Source organism: Acanthopagrus latus, chromosome 13 (assembly GCF_904848185.1).
Source record: "Acanthopagrus latus isolate v.2019 chromosome 13, fAcaLat1.1, whole genome shotgun sequence".
In the NCBI taxonomy this organism is placed as follows: Eukaryota; Metazoa; Chordata; class Actinopteri; order Spariformes; family Sparidae; genus Acanthopagrus; species Acanthopagrus latus.
In genome coordinates, this window is record NC_051051.1 from 8,359,281 (window position 1) to 8,378,003 (window position 18,723).

General features: G+C 41.4%; 1 protein-coding gene across 3 annotated transcripts in view; it reads right to left on the reverse strand.

Moving 5' to 3' along the window:
* The window catches only part of ephb4a (eph receptor B4a), a 39,757-nt gene that overhangs the window by 18,685 nt on the left and 2,349 nt on the right, over nucleotides 1-18,723 (reverse strand). The window lies entirely within an intron of this gene.

Sequence of the window (18,723 nt, forward strand, 5' to 3'; positions counted from 1 at the left end):
ACAATAGGATTGATTTTTTGTAATCTTTTGAGGGGCAGGCTGCCAGCGCACACACAACCTGAGCTGCTCTGCTATGATTCAGTATCCCAATAAAATCCGGGACCTGTGACTGCATGTAACTCGCTGCAGAGTTAGGCTGAGGTGAAGGGACTTCTTTTCATGTGAGGACTTTTTTTTCTTTTCTCCCTCCTCGCTGTCTCTGTGCAGACTGTCTCTGCTGAATTGTGACTAGTGTTTATACTGATGGGATGAGGTTTCTGTCTCAGACCGGCTTTTAGAGCCCGACATGTTCCCCTGCAGAAGCTCATCTCAAGGGTGAGGCAGTTTGGTTTTACCAATAAACAGGATTTAATGCGGCTCTCCCGGGTGCCATGATCAAGGAGAGCACCTGCATGAAAATGGATGCTGGAGGAAATGGGAGTTTCAGTGAGAGTTTATCATTGGGGTTATTAAGATGTTTTGTTGAATTAGGCTCCCAGTATAAGGCTCAACAGTAAAGCCTGTCATCCCATAACCCCACTTACACACTCTCTACACACACAGACACACAGAGACAAGCACAACACTACATCAGCACCTGCATTAGAGAAAACACTTTTTTCGAAATTCTCTATTATAGTTTTATTTTCCCCCAAAGTATACATTTTGTTTTCTCCATCATATGATATTTGAGCACAAACGCTTTATACATTTTGGCTGAAATGCATTGAAACCACTGAGTACCAATAATGTCATAAGATAATTCTTAATACATTGTTTTTTTTTGTTTTTTTTTTTAAATGCGAAGGGGTGAGGTGCTTCGCTCTGAATCCTGGATGCGGACAACGTGTTGTTTTTCTCAACTGTTTCAAATGTGTTGTTTCCACCTCCTTCTTGCTTCAACACGTTGCTCTGTTGTCCAAAACATCTGCTTTGATTCTATGCCTGTCAAAATCAAAGTGACTAATTTAATTCACAGATTCAGTGATTCCATCTGTATTTATCCAAATGTGGAGGTTATATGACCCTGTACTACTCCAATATTACATTTCTTCTACTGGTTTAATACATATTAAAAATGTTTTCAATCGTATGGAAGTTCAATTTAATTAACCCCAAAATAGAGGTGAAATGATTGGTCTATTAATGTCCAACATAAATTGGCAGCAATTTCGTTGACCAAAACATCGTCGCCACTCCACCTCCCAGCTAGGTTTGCAACCATATGAGATTCAGGGGACAATCACACTTCATTATCACTGTTACTACTGATATTGTTATCAGTCACAATGAAAATGGAGGGGTTTTTTGGTTGAACAGACACATAATTATTAATTTTACACATTCACAAAGGTGAACTTGAATTATCTTTATCATGCAAATCCAGTAGAACTCAACATCTCAGATATGTAAATGTACACATCAGTTTTCCATAAGAGATGAAGGGCAGATGGACCTGAGTCGAGCCAAATGAGGCCTGGTTGCCGACATCTAGTTAGACAGCTAGCGGCTAACTGTCACTCAAGGCAGCTGAGCAATTTATACATAACTTTGAGCCTCAACGTAACTTAAACAAGAGACTTTTGACAACAATACAGTTGTCACGAACAGGGAAATTAGCTATAGAGAGCACAAACATGTTTGTGCCAAGCTGTGAACATGTTTATTTCTGCTGTAAAGAAGAATTTAATATTAATAATAATAATTGATATTGACTGACTCGCTTTCGAGCCAGCCTCAAGTGGCTATTCGAGGAAGTGCGTCATTTGGCACTATTGTGTTGTGCTCATTTTCCAACCCAAGAGGTTGATGGTGAAAACAAGCAACTTCAAGACATCAGCTCAGGCAATATTTTCAAAAAAGAAATCTACATTTCAATCAGAAAAATAATCATTATTGGCGGCCCTAGAGTAAAGACAAATACCTACATCTCACGTTTCGTCACCACACCCCCCACTGCTTCAACCACTGTAATCTTAAATTGATGTCCAAGTTACTTCAACTGTCTAGTCAAAGCCTGTTTCAAACTGTACACTGTATGAGGGAGGAGAGCTTTTACACAGGACATTATGTAGACACGAAGCCTGTCAGGTTCTCCTTGAGCTATCTGAAAATATTTTGCACAACACCGCTCAGCACCAACACTTGTAGTATTTTACAAAAATAACTGCAACGCCTACAGTTACTAATCTCTGTGATCCTCCATAAAGTGAGAGGCAATCTCATTTACCACTTACCAACCCACATTCCAATGAAATACACATGAAGGCTCATAAAAACATGTGTGATGTAAGACAGAGTATAAACGCTTCCTCCTGAGATTAAATGTTACAGCCGAATCCATCCGCAGACAGTTAAAATAGTTTATCACTCATAGAGGGCAGCAAGTAAAAATTATTTTCATGTCGATTATTGTTCTTGATGCATGGATTTGTTTTGTTTTTCGGTCTACAAAATGTCAGGAAATGGTGAAAAAGATGATATCCACATATGTCTTGTTTCATCCACAACCCCAAAATATCTATCTATTCTGTCATAGAGAAGAAAAATATTCACATTAGAGAAGTTAGAATCAGAAAATGATGACTATGTCTTCCTAAATCACTCAAATTGACAAATTAATGATAGAAATTGCTGGCAAATAATCAATTAATCAATGCAGCTCTGGGTTTAACTGTTAGTTACAGATCAGATATTGTGCTCTCTATTCAGAATGGACTCTAATGCGTTTCCAGGCCTTCCACAGCAGCACTCAACATTTAAAAGAGTATAAAATTATATAACTCTGAGCACATTGTTTACAGTGTTCCACTGTGCTTGATCGAGGTAATAACTTTTTAATTTCCCCGCACTTAAAATTAAATAATCCTACATCTCAAATTCTACTCGGAAATATTAACTGGGTGAATCAACAGAGTAATACAGTTATATCAACGACTGCTTTGATGGGTGCATTAAATAAACATATCCTCCTCTGCCTCCCCTTTTAGATTATAAAAACACATTTGACTGCAAGACATTTTAAAACAAAATAATGAACAGTAAGAGGACAAGTGTTTTGAGTGGAAAAATAGCTGCTGTTATCTATAAATAGCTGACTCTTTATCTCCTGATGATCTAATGATTTCAATGATCATTTAATTTCACTTGTGCTGATTTAATACATTTTTCTGAGTAAACAACCAGCACACACACGCACACAGAATTCACCCCTTTTTCAGATCCATACAGCCAAATGACTTCAATCTCTTTCATAGCTTTCCACCTCAGTGTCATTTTCTCGCTCCTATCCTCTGCGTGACCCGTCTCATGCACAGCACATGAAAGCAATGACTTGACACCACTAATTCTCCGGGTCGCGTATGCAGCAGGTTCGTCCTTCTATCACACTGAGAGGCAAATGTGACTTTTAATCAGCACCCTCTCCCCCCGCCTGTACTACCGTCTTGTCTTTTGCCATCTACTCGATTTTACTCTCTCTCTATGCAAACTCCCTGCAAGGAAACACAAGCGTACATGCTTCCCAGCCTCCTTCGACTTCAAAACCACACAAGCCCGCCAGCTTTATAACAGCAATCGGAGGCGATAGAGAGGAAGAAAGGGAAGTCTGCAGAGAGCGGGAGGAAAAAAATGAGGACAGAGGTGGATGAGGAGGATAATTGGATGACAGAGTTCATGAAGGTGCTTTCCCCGCATTTAGTCTACCTCGAGTTCACTCTGGCATAATTTTGAAAAAACCTTCATAACACTCGGGCTTCTGTTTGGAGACTGCCCCGTCTCCACCTTTCATATGCACACCTGCCTCTGTTTCATATGGAGATTTTTTGTTGCTTTGTTTTTTTCTTGAAGGAGTGGAGAAGAAACGCCACCTCCCCTGGCGTAGTAATCAGTGTTTATCGTGCTCTATCATTAAGGTTTATGAGACAGGATGCGTGAGTGTTTCTATTATGTGCATGCACGGCCTTGCCTTTCACTGAGACAGACTCAGACTCAAGCCCTGTTAGAGGAAGCTGGCGTTTCCCCTTCATTCTTACAAGAGCGCCGGCCACCCACCGCCGGAAAATTGCCCCCAGTGCTAGAAAAATGTAGGAACAATGAAAACTCGTCATCTGGCCATATTTAACACCCAAAACAAACAATTGTACAGTAATTACAGTACAATCGTCCACATTAGCAGATACTAGACGAGTCTGAACTCATACTGGCGCTGGCAAGAATTGCAGGCGCAAAGAGAAAATGCCTTAAGTCAAATGTTGTTAGCCAATTTTTTCCCAAAGTTAAGACACTGAGAGGAAGGTCTGAAGTAGGTGTGTTGAGGTATCAGTGTGAGCAGTGGCGTAGTTTTTATTTTTAATCATCAAACCATGTCAGAAAAACACCTAGCTGTTTGAAGGTTTTAAGTTTTCTGTATGATAGGTAGACAACTATGGAGGGTGTTGTACATGGTTTTCTTTTGAAATGTAAAACTCGACCCTGTACTTTTCACAAGGGGGGGGGGGGGGGGGGGGGGGGGCGATATTACACCCCCATTTTCTATACAGCTGTCTTCAGGCTTTAGACGACTGACCTCAAAATTCAAGAGCAGGACCCGTTTGCCCCGGACCGCGTTGACAATTCTTCGCTGCCTTCCTTGCACTGCTCTTTCCCCTCCCTATTTTCCACTTTCTCTGTGGCTGTGCAGTGTGATAGGGAAATTACAGGCCTACGAATGTTTGCCCTGCTTTGGCTACAATTAGACCTCATTTTAATTAAAGAAACAGAGTGCCAATTACCCTCATACACCTAGAGAAATGGAGACAGAGGGCAAGAACAGGGATAATGAAAAAGAGGAATGTGAGAAGGGGAAGATATTAGAGGGTTAGGGATTTACTGATGACACATGTATTAACACTAGATGGGCTTATCAGTGTGTTTCCTAATACAACTAACGTCATTGATTTATAGCTCTCAAAGACTATTTAAATTTTTTTATGTACTTGGTTAGCTAACATGGAGCCAGTCTGATAACTTCTTGGTGTTACTACAAAGTATTTCTGCTTTTAAATAAAATCTTCCCAAATTATAATAATAGTGTTGATATGTACCACATGGGCACATCATTATTACACTGTTGATGATTACAGGACACAAAAATGAAATGAATAATGAGACATCACATCTGCTTCCCCGATATTTGTTTAGTGGTTTGGGACTTAAAGCTGCTCCGTTTCAAGCTCCATATGAAACTTTGCCCTGTTTATTAGTGTATGAAGTCATTTCTTGATAGGTGAGTTATTGTGCTCAAGGTATAACTCAAAACCTTATGTGTTTCGGGGAATACTGCAAGCACATGTTTTAAATTTTGCGAAGCCTGAAATCAGACATGCTTATGGGATGTTCTGGAGCCTCGGGCAATTTCAGACCTCCACATTTCACACTTAATGTAAAGGAGAGGTTTAATATTTGGGGAAATTTCCTTACTGACTTTCTTGCCAGGAGTAAGATGAGAATATCTACACCACTCTGATGTCTGCACCTTTAGCTTAGCTTGGCACACAGACTGGAAATAGGGAGAACCGGCTAGCCTGGGAAAATCTCCCAACAACAGCTCTAAAGTTCAGGAGCTCACACGTGCAAACATGCTGTATCATGTTAGTTAATTCCATGCATCCTAGTCAGCAGTTTCCCTCTGTCTGTCCCTATGTGCTCAGCTAAGCAAATAAGCCATAGCTTCATACGTATCATGTGTGGCTTTATCCAAAAATAATATATATATCTATATTATATACATATATATATATATTTTTTTACATTTTGAAAAGTCCTTCATTTTGGTCATTTTCTCTCCACATTAACATTAGCAGATGTTTTCAAGTGAGGCCAATATTCATACATGGCTAACCATAGGTACAATTAATGAGCTTGTCAGTATCAACATTAGTTTGATGGATTACAGCTGCTACTTCAAAAGTCAACAAAGTTGGTTGTTTGTTGGAGTCTTCAATAACTATTTCGCAGATCACATTCATTATATGTTAGGGGTGAATCTCCTCCAGGCATTATTGACCAAATGTTACAGAGTAAAACATTTTTTAATATTTAAGAAAGCTCATTTGGACGCCCTTCGCACTACAGTGCTTATAAAGAATGCAAATTAAAGAAAAAAATCCCTCGTGTGTCAGCTTTCCAGTGTTGTGTTCGTGAGTCTAGGTCAGTGCGTACAAGTGAACATAAAAAACTCACACTGAATGTTTCTTTTTGTGCGTGTGTGAATCATGTTTGTGTGTCTTTGACAGAGTTGTGTCTAGTGAGATTAGACTTCAGCTTCCTGTAGTTCCTGTCCACGTCCTGTCTCCTGGTCTGGGATTCACATGCACAGCAACCCAAACTGTTTAACTCCTTGTCTCCTGTATAACAAAAGCCTCCTGCTGCGTCCTGTGAGGAGCAGCTCAGCTACTTGAAGTAAGTGTCACAGAGAAGTGTGATGAAAGGAGCAAAGGTGAGATGAAGGAAAGGTGTTAATGCTTGACACTTCTTTCTCGTCTGTCGGGACGCATATCAATACATGTTGTGGTTGGTCTCTGTCCCATGACAGGATGTGACCTACATTGAGAGGAAGCTTCATACTGGACAGAAACCAAAGATGCACTACTGTGGGTGAGAGTGACTGACCGACAACACTGAGGATTAAGTGCAGGACAGGCACCTGACCTCTGAATGTTTTGGTTTAGGTGTACACTGTGTCTTACTGGACAGAATCAGTACATTAATCATCTCCAGTGGGTTTCCCCCCCGATCAGTCTCATGGTTCACACTGGGGAATTTGTGTGAGAGGTCAGATGACTTTCTCTTCCTCAGCTAATAATAAATTCACTACAACACTGTGACTATTTTGATTTTCAGTAGGGTTGGGCTGGATGTTTTCCGCCAACACAACAACCAATAATTACCTGCTTCTCATGGCGAATACTGCTACAATAACAGTGAGATTCACAGGGTAAGAAAGGCTGAGATGTAAGTGAGAAAAGATTCACAATTTAATATTCCATAGTTCTAATAAAAGCCATTTGCTGTATCAAAAAAACTAGTACACTTTTTACCTTCTTCCCTTGTTGAATATCATACAGCAGGGGCAACATGTTTGTCAGTCATACTGCCTCTGTATTATTTGCTCTGTTTATTGGCTGAAATTTCACAGATAACAACAATTAGTCATCCATGAATTTCCCAAAATCAAGCCAGATTTAAAGTGTGCGTCCCAAGTTGGGCCGATGGACACATCGTCCCTCGCTGATTGCTGACAGTTAGGAACCGCTGAGCTCTCCACCATTGTTACATCGTGATATAAAAAGCCTTTCTGACAAGGATCACAATAAAGCAGTGTCCCCTCAAAGGTGCCATCAGGCAGGTGTTTTGAAAACTAAAAGAAGCTAGTGCTGCAATGCACTACTTCTCCATGTCCTGCTTTATTGAACCTGACCAGTTAGGTGAACCCAGCTCAGTTCCATCAGTGGCAGCGATTTTTCTCTTCCACAGGCCGAATAAAGTGTTTCTTTCAATTGTGTCTGTTTTATTTGTGCTACTGCTGTCTTATCTTAGCTCCTCAGTAGAGCTAGTGGTCTAACTTCATTTCAAGCTTAACAGGTCGAATGCAAAGCTAAGGGACACGTATGGCTGAGACAAAGACACATTTAAAAGCAGTACAGGAAAATGTGTCGGCATGTCCAAGGTTGATTTTTCCTGGTCCCTTCGCTGGTGACTGGAGCCAGAGTTTCTTGGCTGGGTGAGACAGTAGGAGGTTGCCATCGGAGCCACAGCAGGAAGCGGAGGTTACTATCTCCCCAACATCAACAATCCATTGGATATATCAGTCAGTGCCAATTTGGTAGACATCGCACAGCCGTAATTTCAAGTTGTTATTCAGCTGAATATACTGTACGTGCTAATCCCCGGGCAAAATCACCTTTTTAATCTTTTCTAATTCCTGCTCACTGTTAAATACAAATTCTTCTGTGTATCATAAAAAGAAGAGTGAAATTAAAAATAAGTGTCTCTCTGGTGTTGGAACAAAAATAAATGTTGATTAATGAAGGTAGAGGCATCCAAAAGGTGCATCTATGACTCACTGGCATTCTTGTTTAATTAATTGTGGTAAAGTGGAGGGAAACACTGTTATATTATTCAAGTCACTCCAGTTTAAAGTGAATATTTACTTAATCGCAGTGGTATAAAAAGTTTGGGGCCTCACATGAAATGAGAGGTTAAGGTTAAGAGGATGTGAGACGTCGACTTGGTGCCGTGCCTTTTTATATCACCGCCTACAAGTAATGAGTTTTGACCTGCAGTGTTAACAGCTGAGCGGCTCTTGTGCATCTTGGATTCAACAGCTTTTTTCCTGTCAGACAAACAAAACTCACATAGCTGTAAGGCCAAAGACACCCCCTTAGGAGACTACATGAGATGAAAAATGAACATTATCTACAGAGAGGTGACACCTATGACTGTTTGACAACAGATTAGACTGTTATTATAGGGTGTGTTTGCTGTTGGACATCTGTGTGTAACAGGAACTGACTAATATTGCTGAGAAGAAGTGAAAGCAATAGATTTTAACATTCAATTCCCGACAGGAACCAAGTAAGGAAAATAAATCTTGCAGTTTTTTTCTGGTTTAATTGCTAATCAGATTCTAAATAGACACATTTAAGGACGACAAGCTTTAAACACATGATTCCCCACACTATCTCTCATACAATATGATTGATTAGAGTGCTTTACTTTACAGCATATTTCAGCTTCTTTGGAATATTGATCTGCCACTGAGAGAATTCACCTCCTGCTACTTCCAATTATGGGCACCACTTGCTGGAGCCCTCTTCAAAAATAACTCAAGTCTGTGAAAAGCTGAAAGGCTTCCTGAGAACATTGTTGCAGGCTGCACCAAGTCCCCGGTGGCATCCTGATAGAGAATCCTTTAAGAGGAGGAATGAGTTACAAAGGAAAAGTTAACAATTCTTTCTCTAAAAAAAATCAAATCATTGCTACACTATTCATAATGTCTGCGAGTGTGCCACTTTTAAATAAAGAATAACACTGGAGATGAGGCTCAGATTAGAAGAAAGACAAATCATCTATTGGTTTTTGGAGTAGACATTCAGATTTTATTCCATCTTAATGTGGATTAACACGCTGATTAATGTGCATATCACCATCTGGTTAATTGATTCGTCCTTAAAATGTAACAAAAACTATGACCAGCAGCTCTGGAGGTCGCTCTGACCGTCGTTTCACAAAAATGTCTCTCACAGTTTTGATCCTAGGGGGCTGAAATTTGTCATGGAGATCAAGTGTGTGTGAGTGTGAAGGTGTGTGTTTGTGTTGTGTTTGTGTCGTTGCGCAAACTGGATAAAAGGGGGCTTGAAATTGGAAAAGCACTATCGCAAAAGAGGCGCATATCTTCCTCACAGATTTACAGACTTGCACAAAATTCTGTTGGAAGGTTAGTCATGAGACAAAGGACAGCCGATTAAGTGGCACAAATGTGCATCAGATGGATGAATGCGTATGATTGGTTGCAGCTATAGGAAATTCGCGCAACAGTCCAAAACCCCAAAGATATTCCATTTACTACTAACAAAACGAGATTTCTGATAAATAAGTAATGTGGACATAATGACTTGGGTGGGTAGAGACAAGAATTAGAACAAGTACAGCAGCCTTTAAACCAGGAAAAGACAACACTTATAACCTATTTTGACTACTTACCTAGGCTTAAATATAATGTATAGTCTCATATCACAATGATTATATTGTATCAATACTTTTCACAGCCTTAATCCTAAAATATAATTAACATGAAGACACATAGGATGCCTTATTTTCATCAACATTCCTCACTTGAATCTTGTGCCATAACCTTTCTGAGCTAAAAAAAATTACGTGCATCATTTTTTTTTTTTTTTGAGAGACCTTGATTATACAAGATTGAAAAGCAAGTGCCTCAGCAAACAGATGTATACTCCATAGCACATTTCAGCACTTTGGTCTTTAAAAAGACTTTTCTGTTGTGCCTGTTTTCACCCAATGCTTTTGGTAAAAGGTTATACTTTGTTAGGTGCTATCAAAGGCTAAAGTGTGCAGAGTAGCGGAGAAATGAGTCACGCTGCCAAGAAAAGAAGTTTATGTTGGGAAATGATCCTCTGCTCATTGATTCGTCATCTGGTTGATGTCCTCATCAGAGAAAGCACAGAAGGAAGTGCCACAATTCTATACTCGACTGCACATATCACACATTTTTAGTTTGTTATGCAACAGAAAATGTAAAGATCATCTAAATTCTTCTTAGGAGACAGAAGACGCAAAGTTGCCAATACATCTGTGTTTCTTTTACGCAGCACCAAGATCCTCATGAACCAAATCCATGTCTGACAACTTCATAAAGACATTTCCTGCTTTATATCTGGAAGCTATCACACATCATCCCTCTGCGGTCAAAGCTGCCCTCCACAAACCAACTAGCCTCGAGCTGCTATCTACTTTAGAGAAGGCTTGAAATCCTCTGTGATGCCAGGGAGCCGAGCTGAGCTATGTGTCATCATAGCAGTAGCACCATGGGAAAGTGCAGGTTATGGGCTTGTTTTCAAACACTTTCTCAATCCTTCAAGAGGATTTTCATCTTCTTGTCTTCTCCGGTCCTCGGGGAGTGCTGCGGTCAGGGGTCACTCAAAGATGGCACCCCTGCTGGGTACAGAAGTCCAGGATGATCTTCCTAACCAGCAGGAGACTGTGCCACTCTAGTGTTTGCTGTGCCTCCCAATAATTAGACCAGATAACTTGCCAGTTGGATAACTAAAGCTGAACTGAGTACCATTTTATTGGGGGCTTTAAAGCTTCAACGAGATTTACCTGCTTATATTCAAAGCCGTCTAAGCTAGAGATGCAAAGATTAATCAATGAATCAGTTCAAACTACTAAATTAATTGGCAACTATGTTGCTCATCAATTATTCAGTTTGAGTAACTTTTTAAGAAAAATAAAGTCAACATTCTGTGATTCCAGCTTCTTAAAGGTGAACATTTTCTGGTTTCTTTACTCTTCTATGATAGTAAACTGTTCTGTGCACTCATATCCTGTGTGCTCTTCTGGTTTTTAAAAGGTCCCATATCATACTGTTTTTCATCAATTCCATACAGCTGTCAGAGGTTCAACAACACTGTATTCAAAATGCATTGCCCCAAACCCATCTGTGGTCCTGAATTTCAGCTGTCTAAAAGTCGTTCAAGTGAGCTCTACTGAGAGCAGGCTGTTCCTGTGCCTGCACCTTTAAATGCTAATGAGCTCCATCCATCAACACCTGCCTTGCCTGCAACACACCCCTCTCAGGGAGAGAATGCCTCTTACACTAGCGGTAGCATGCGCTAATGTTTACGGTGGATGTATAGCTATGGCTCGCCGAGATGCTGTTGTTCAACCACATCAGTTTGACCCAGAATCGGACCCAGAAGGAGTGGCTCCTGAAGAAATACAGACTCTATGGCTGCAGCAGGAGATTTCAGAATGGTTAGTGTGTCTGAATAATGTTTGTTCGTATGTGTTGTTACAGTTACTACCAGCTGTGTTTGTCTCCAACACAGTCTCTAAACTCTTGGACACTGTTCGCACAGTCTCTGTCTCCAATCTGCACATTTCCAGACTTTTTACTGTGACAACCAAGCTCCATCGTAATATCATTAACATTAAATTCGCTTCAAATGCCATTGCATAGCGGACCGAAGCGGAGCTAACTAGTTAGCCAATTTTCCCACCTGACTTCACCATACTCGTAGGCAACTGTAAATATCAAACCATGGCGACACTTACCTGTGGCTCGGGTGCAGTTGCTGAGGGTCAGTGTCGAGGCAAAGCCAGCTTTGTACTGACCCTCGTTACTGAAGCAATTCGATGTGAACTGGTTAGCGCACACACAAACATACATAAACCACAGCCGGCATGTTGTCATCAAAAATGAAACGCAACCGCTGTCTCTTCTGTTGTTCTGTAGCTGGGACAGAATATGGGCACATATGAAGATTTTTACAACCAACAACAGAGTAATTTGCGTGTCTAACTAGGCGATATTGTGAAACACTGCTGGCTTACGTAACAAAAGGAGCTGAATCTGAACAGCCTGTAGGAGCACCGTTTTACCAGTGGGTGGGCTGCAGAGACCATGCAGGCTCAGGGAGGACTAGTTTATATATGTAGAGACCAGAGAAAATTTGTTTTTCATAATATGGGACTTTTAATGTGCGTGTGATTTGAGAGAAACTAAATGGCATAGATGCACTTCCTTTCTTGCTCTTTATCCGCATTTAACCCCTTTTTCCAGTGCAAATAACGCAACATCTGCTTCCTCTTAAAAAAAAATGGATATTACCATGGCAATGGTAGAAACTTCAAAATGTTGAAGCATCCAGGTCAGCCCTACAGATAACTATAGATTAATCATAAACATGTTTGTGTAATTTGATCATCATCAGTACAAAATAGTGGGATCCAGTCCAAAATGTTGTATTGTAGCTGGAATGATATACCCTACGGAGTTGCAGCAGCAAAATTAACTCCCATTTGTCAGCGAGTATAAGCGTGGAAATGTGAACTTTTACAAAGTAATATACTGTATGACAGGTGACCTATCTTATTTCAAATCTGGCTTTGATGAAAAACCCACATAGCTCCAACTACTGCTGTGATGCATCTAACGAACTCTCAATGAGCCCCAAAAATGTCTACTGCTGTTCTTTAAACAGAGCTCTTATCAAAGCCTTTACTAAAGCAGAATCTACAATTCATTTTGGGGGGGTGAATAAAAATTCTTGGGGAAGAAACACACACACACACGCACACACACACACACACACACACAGGGCTTTCAGTGACTAATCTGCTGTGGGAGGTGGACAGCTTGCAGCTAACAGTGCAGACTCCAGCTAAATAAACCATCTAAGGATTGACACATCTAAGTCGAGATACCAGAAAACAGATTCTCTGCGAGAATTTTCCCTTTCATTCTGACACATCACGCTCTTTCATATTCAAGCGACAACAGAAACACTGAGGGCTGATTCTCTTCATCAGCGTACGCACTGCTCCAACAAGCCTGCGATGGAGTGTTTGTGTGGTGGTGACCGATATATCGACAATAAAGATAGACTCGTCTTTAGATGTGAGGCCATTTGTTAGAGTACAAAGAGCATGATTTTCCCTCCCTAGCCAGCCACATTATGTTTTCAGAAAAGGAGTGAAATCAGTAGTTTACAAACTGTTTGTGAATTTCAAAACCGCACTTTTTTGTAAAACGGACTGCATTCAATAATACAACAACTCTTCTGTTATCATTGAAGCAATGGTGATATGAAGGAATATGAGGGAAGGCAAATTTGGTGTGCAGTACTCCCTAAAAATAAGATACCAGAGTGCCAGAAAAAGGTGTTTAATGCTTCTTTAACTGAGCTGACCCACTCCTTTTGGGAGCATGACTCCCTTCTTAAAGCTCCTAGCTGTGTGCAAGCTGTAGGAGGGCAGCTAGCGCACAGGAATGTCTCAGTTATGCTGTACATAGCACAGAGCCCACTTGCTTCATTGGGGGATATGAAAGCAGGCCCTGGGAGACATGCCGAAGCCGTGTGCAGGCATGAAGGTGGAAGCGAACATGCACATGCTCTGTTGGTCGGCGTCGAACTGAGAAGTGAATTGCATTTTAACTTGAAACACGCATATCAAACAGAAGATGTAGGTCAACCTGTGACGCAGCGAGACAAATATCCCAGACTCGAATCGAATCAAGTCTACCGATGGTGCACGCTTCAAGCCGAGGAATTATTATTTTTTTAAATCAGGGTTGCTTTTTTAAAATCAATTCTTGCACATCCAGACTCAGACGGCTCGCTAGCCTCATGTTGCTCTTCCCCCCGCACGATTTCATTCTATTTTTGTGTGTAACGACAAAAACATCACAAGGCGCAAGGCAACAATGGCGTGCAGAAACGCCTCACAAAAGATTTTTTTTTTCGCAACACAATGCTCAGTATGCTTCAAATAACAGCTGTGATTAGAGTGCAAGATAAATGGGAGAGATGGACCTGAGATAAATAGCTCCTTCTCACTTGTTGTCTAATTAACGGCCCTTTTAATCCCTTTGTTATAATCGCATATTCAGCCCATCGCACATATCTCACATATCTGGCCCCAGGTGCGTGTGATTATGGAATGCAAATAGGCAATATACCTACTTTGCTCATTATGCAGTGTGGAGACGTGCACACACTTGCACCCTCTTTGCCCTCTCCGCTCTTGCTCTTTCTATTTCGTCGACTCACGCCGGTCTCCCCATCTCTCCTTGACTCACTTCAAAGAGAACCCCCATCCCTCTAAAAGTGCCATTCTCCTTGGCGCTTATGGCTGATAGGCTGTGGCCTCATTCCCTCTCTGCTGCAGCCTGTCCCCATTGTGTCCCACTCTCAGAGAGAAGCGTGTGGGTGGAGGACAGACTGCTCTCCAAAGTGAATGCCTGACATGGATGTATGGGCTGGGGGTGTATCCTCTCAGCGAGCTAAACTATCATCCACCTGCAATTCCCTCGCTGCCATATGCACCCTTCTCGGCGAGAGGGGAAAAGGGAGAGACACGGACTGAGAGTACTTGTGGCACTCGGATGCCTGTTTAACTCTTGAGGAAGCTAATCATCGGATTGAGGTACTGAGGATGATGGGCTACAGGCTTTCAGAGAGGGGGGGAGGTTGCTTTAAATGCAAATCCCTTTCTTATAAAAATCGGTTCCGTTTAAAAGGATTTCTGGGAAACGATCCACATTTCCACGGCAGGGGAGACAGTCAGCAAGAGAAAACAGCATAGCACCAGTCAAACATCAAGGAGACAGAGGACGTGGAAAGAGTAGCAAAAGAAAAGGCTACATGTCTATGAAAGAAGGGATTGGGGCTCAAGTTGGGCCTCTCAGATAAAACATCCTTTCTGCATTTAAAACATCTGAGTTTTAGTTTAGATTGAGAGGCATTATGGTATCCACTATGCTAGTTATGGCACGGAGGAATCGGGGGGTGAAAGAATAAAAGAGAAGACGGATTGGGCAAAAAAAAAGTGCGGGAATTTTCAGAGGGTTGATGCAAATCTTTAATTCCCCCTTAAAGCCGTCTATCAGCAGTTTACACACATGCGACTGGATCGAAGCAACCGGTGAGTGTCGCAGTATTTGTTTAAGGCAAGATACAGCTGTGAACGAGCGTTCCCTCGCTGTTTCCAACTCAACTACTATCAATCAGCAGCGCTGCACAAAGACTTTCAGTGAAGCCTCTGCTGCTGTGAGTATTTGGGGCAACCCACTCATGATATATCAGTTTTCACCACTTTTTTACTCCACATAAAATATGTATGAAGAAATATTTTTTTTAATTAACAATATGTTTCAAATCATGTAACTCTAATGGCAATGTGAATTTATTACTCTGTGATCTCATCACTCCCACTTGGCCCCTGGCGCATCTACTTGTAACCGTGTGAGCTCATTGTTCAGACTGGAGGCTGCACGTGTCATTTCAAGCGCCAGACAAAAGATGTTAATGTCAACTCTTTTGTGTAGCGCCGCTATGGTTTGGGAGAGTGCGATATGGAACAAACCACCGCTGCTGTGTGTAAAGTTTGGCGAGAGACAGGCGGACACTTAACCCCTTTCCATCAGCAGAAGCTAAAAAGTGCTGTCACAACAAGACAGGCTTCTGCTAAACACATGACACTGGCAGATGCACTCTCTTGTTGCACACTATGTAAAGAGATGATTTGTAAATTTAAGGAGATGACAGATGGAGTAACAGAGTGTACTGCATTGGATATACTCCCCATCGCCAGTATATAGAAGGATTTATACTGCTGTAAAACCTATAAGCGCCAAGTACAAGCCTCCCAGACAAATATAAATAATTTTGCAAAAGAGACACTGCCTGTGCTTGTGTTGAGCAGACAATCATACATCCACTGCAGAGTCTTGGCCATCTCTCCACCACAACTGATCTGAATGAACACAAGCAATTTCAAAGCATATTGAAGTGCATTTCAGTCAACCTGTTTTTATGCATTATCCACTGGAGGCGCGGGGGATTCAGGGAAAAAACATTCAATATCACAAATACGTTTTTATACTTAAACGGAACAATAAATGATTGTTTTTAAAAAAACAAAAGGGTTGAGTACATTTTCGGTGTTCCAGTCACGTCATGTGCACAAGCTTACAACAGCTTGATTTTATGTAGTATGAGGCTAGTAAGCAGGAGCCTGGAGTTAGCCTATTAGCTCAGCATCACACAGTAGTGCTGCCTCTCTCTGTTTAGCTGTGATTAACTAGAGAGGTGAGTTTTGCACACGGTGACTCTACACTTCTCTGACTGACATCCACAAGAGAAATTGAGTTTGTGCAGGTTGTGATCCCCTTGATCCCTCCTTGTCAAAGTTACTGCATGAGATGATAATATCAACTATTCCAATTTCAGATTAAAAGCCCTCCTGGCCTTTCATTGGACAGGAACAATTTCTTCGAAAGGCTTTCATTGTGAACCATTTTCAGGAACGTGACTTGCAAGGTGCCTGTACACACTTGAAATGTTGCTACTATCATCTGTCATCTCTGCTTGAACAAGACCCTGGATTCATTTTATTTATTATTTTGATGTCAATCTTTAGAGGATGAGAAGCTAATTTGAATGAATGTTGTGACAAATGATGTCATGATAGTTTGTGGAGCTGCTGATTACATTCAACTCAATTGTGAATAAGTCTGGTTAAAAACGGATGCAACATTTGAGACGACACCTGTCAATTGATATCAAGAGTGACTCTACAAAACTTTTCCACCTCAGATGATCACAAGGTGATTCAGTAACGGCAGCTCTCAACAAATGCCTTCAAGCTATGGAAATGAGACAGAACACAACAGAATATGTCGCCCACCTGGGTGGAAAACTGTCCTACGAGTCTGGATGAGCTTGCATCACTTTATGTTCTGGACAAGAACAGGTGGAGAAAACTGCAGTGCATTTGTCATTGGCTGCATCTCGCTATCCGTAAAAGAGAGAAACTGTATGTGCGAGGAACAACGAGGGGCAGAGAAACAAAATGGGTCCTTCATAGGTTGAGTCTGAGTGTGGGAGGATAAGGAACATTTATAGCTTACATTTATAAAGTCAAATATGTTTTAAAATTGTAGTAGGGCTACATTAGTGAGAATTATTAATATGGGATAAAAAGCTCAGACCTTTTCAGTTTAAGGCCTTGGTTTTACTTTTCTGTACATAATACATTTTTTATACACAGGGCTGGGCAGAGAAAGACTGTTAGTTTTACTGTGTGTGAGAGTGTACGTCTCAATGTGTGTGCATCCTCGCAACTAATTTCCACCCAAAGCTTGCTATTAATTTCCAGCCAAAGTAATTATCTGATCAAGAGGGTCCGTGTTTTAATCTTCCTGGAGACAGAAGGAAGAGAGATCCATGCACTGAGCGAGCAAGTGGTGTGTGTAAGTGAGTCATTTATCCTTTAGTTGGAAAAGGAGGAGAGATTTGGCAGCTGTGAGCTTCATCTACCCTCCCATCAGTTCATTATAGAATTCCCTACTAGGTGGAGAACAAGGGGGAGGATGATCCAGAGTGCGCTGCCAGAAGAGCGGGCCATTACCCAAGACACGGAAACCAGACATCTTGTTCACACTTGGCAAGACACAGATGTTCTGGAGACGGTCGACAAGACGCTTCGACCCCTCAGCTCCCGACTACATGCCTGTCCTCCACAACCAGCCTGTGCTGCACCTGCTTGGACATCAGCATGGTGGAAACAGAGCCAAACACTGAGTTTGGATTCTTGATTTTCTTTAATAGGTACATGATGATTCTGCCACCAAAAGAATTGCTGGCTATCGCTTCCCACACATAGATCTGAGGTTAAAATAGAACTTCAGAGCTGAGTCAGAGGCCGGGACCCAGCTGTCCAACCTGCAGCCGCAGCTGGAGAAGAGGCTACAGTTCGTCTAAGTGTCTGGGAAAATCCCAAAGTTCTCTCTTGAAAAACAAAGTCAACATGGTTTCTCCCCGCAAGAATTCAGTGTCTCAGTAGCTGCGGTAATTCAACATCTTCCTTTAAGGGGTGTGTTTGCGCAAGTGGTAAAGCCAGGCTTCAAATCATCCCTAAGAAAACCTTGGGTGATGTCACATACTGAGGACTACAGCCATGTGTTTATACAGTCTACAGTAGAAGCCATACTGTAAATTAAAAGCTGCAACCAAGGATCGCTTTTCATCACTGATTATTCTGTCAATCAAAATTTGGAGAAAAGCTCATCACAATTTCCCAGAGTGCAAAGTGACGTCTTCAGTTTGCTTCTTTTGTCCAGTCAACTGTTCCAAAGACTCGTTTACCACCATTTTTGTTTGAGAAATTACTGAAACTATTAATCATTTCGCAAAATAGCTGCTGTTTAATTTTCTTTAAATCAACACAGCATTGCAGCTCTACTGTAAGTCTTCTCCTCCATGAAGGAGCATTCAGTGGCAGCGGATATGGTGTCCAGCCTCAAACCAGAGGCAGTTGACAGATTCATGTTCCTGCCACAGAATATGTTCGGTCATGCATGTTCATGGTGTTCCTGTTTACAGCAAATCCTGATTGGGGTGAACATACTACGGGAGAAGTAGCATTGTTAAAGCGCCCATTGTTTTCAAGGCTAAT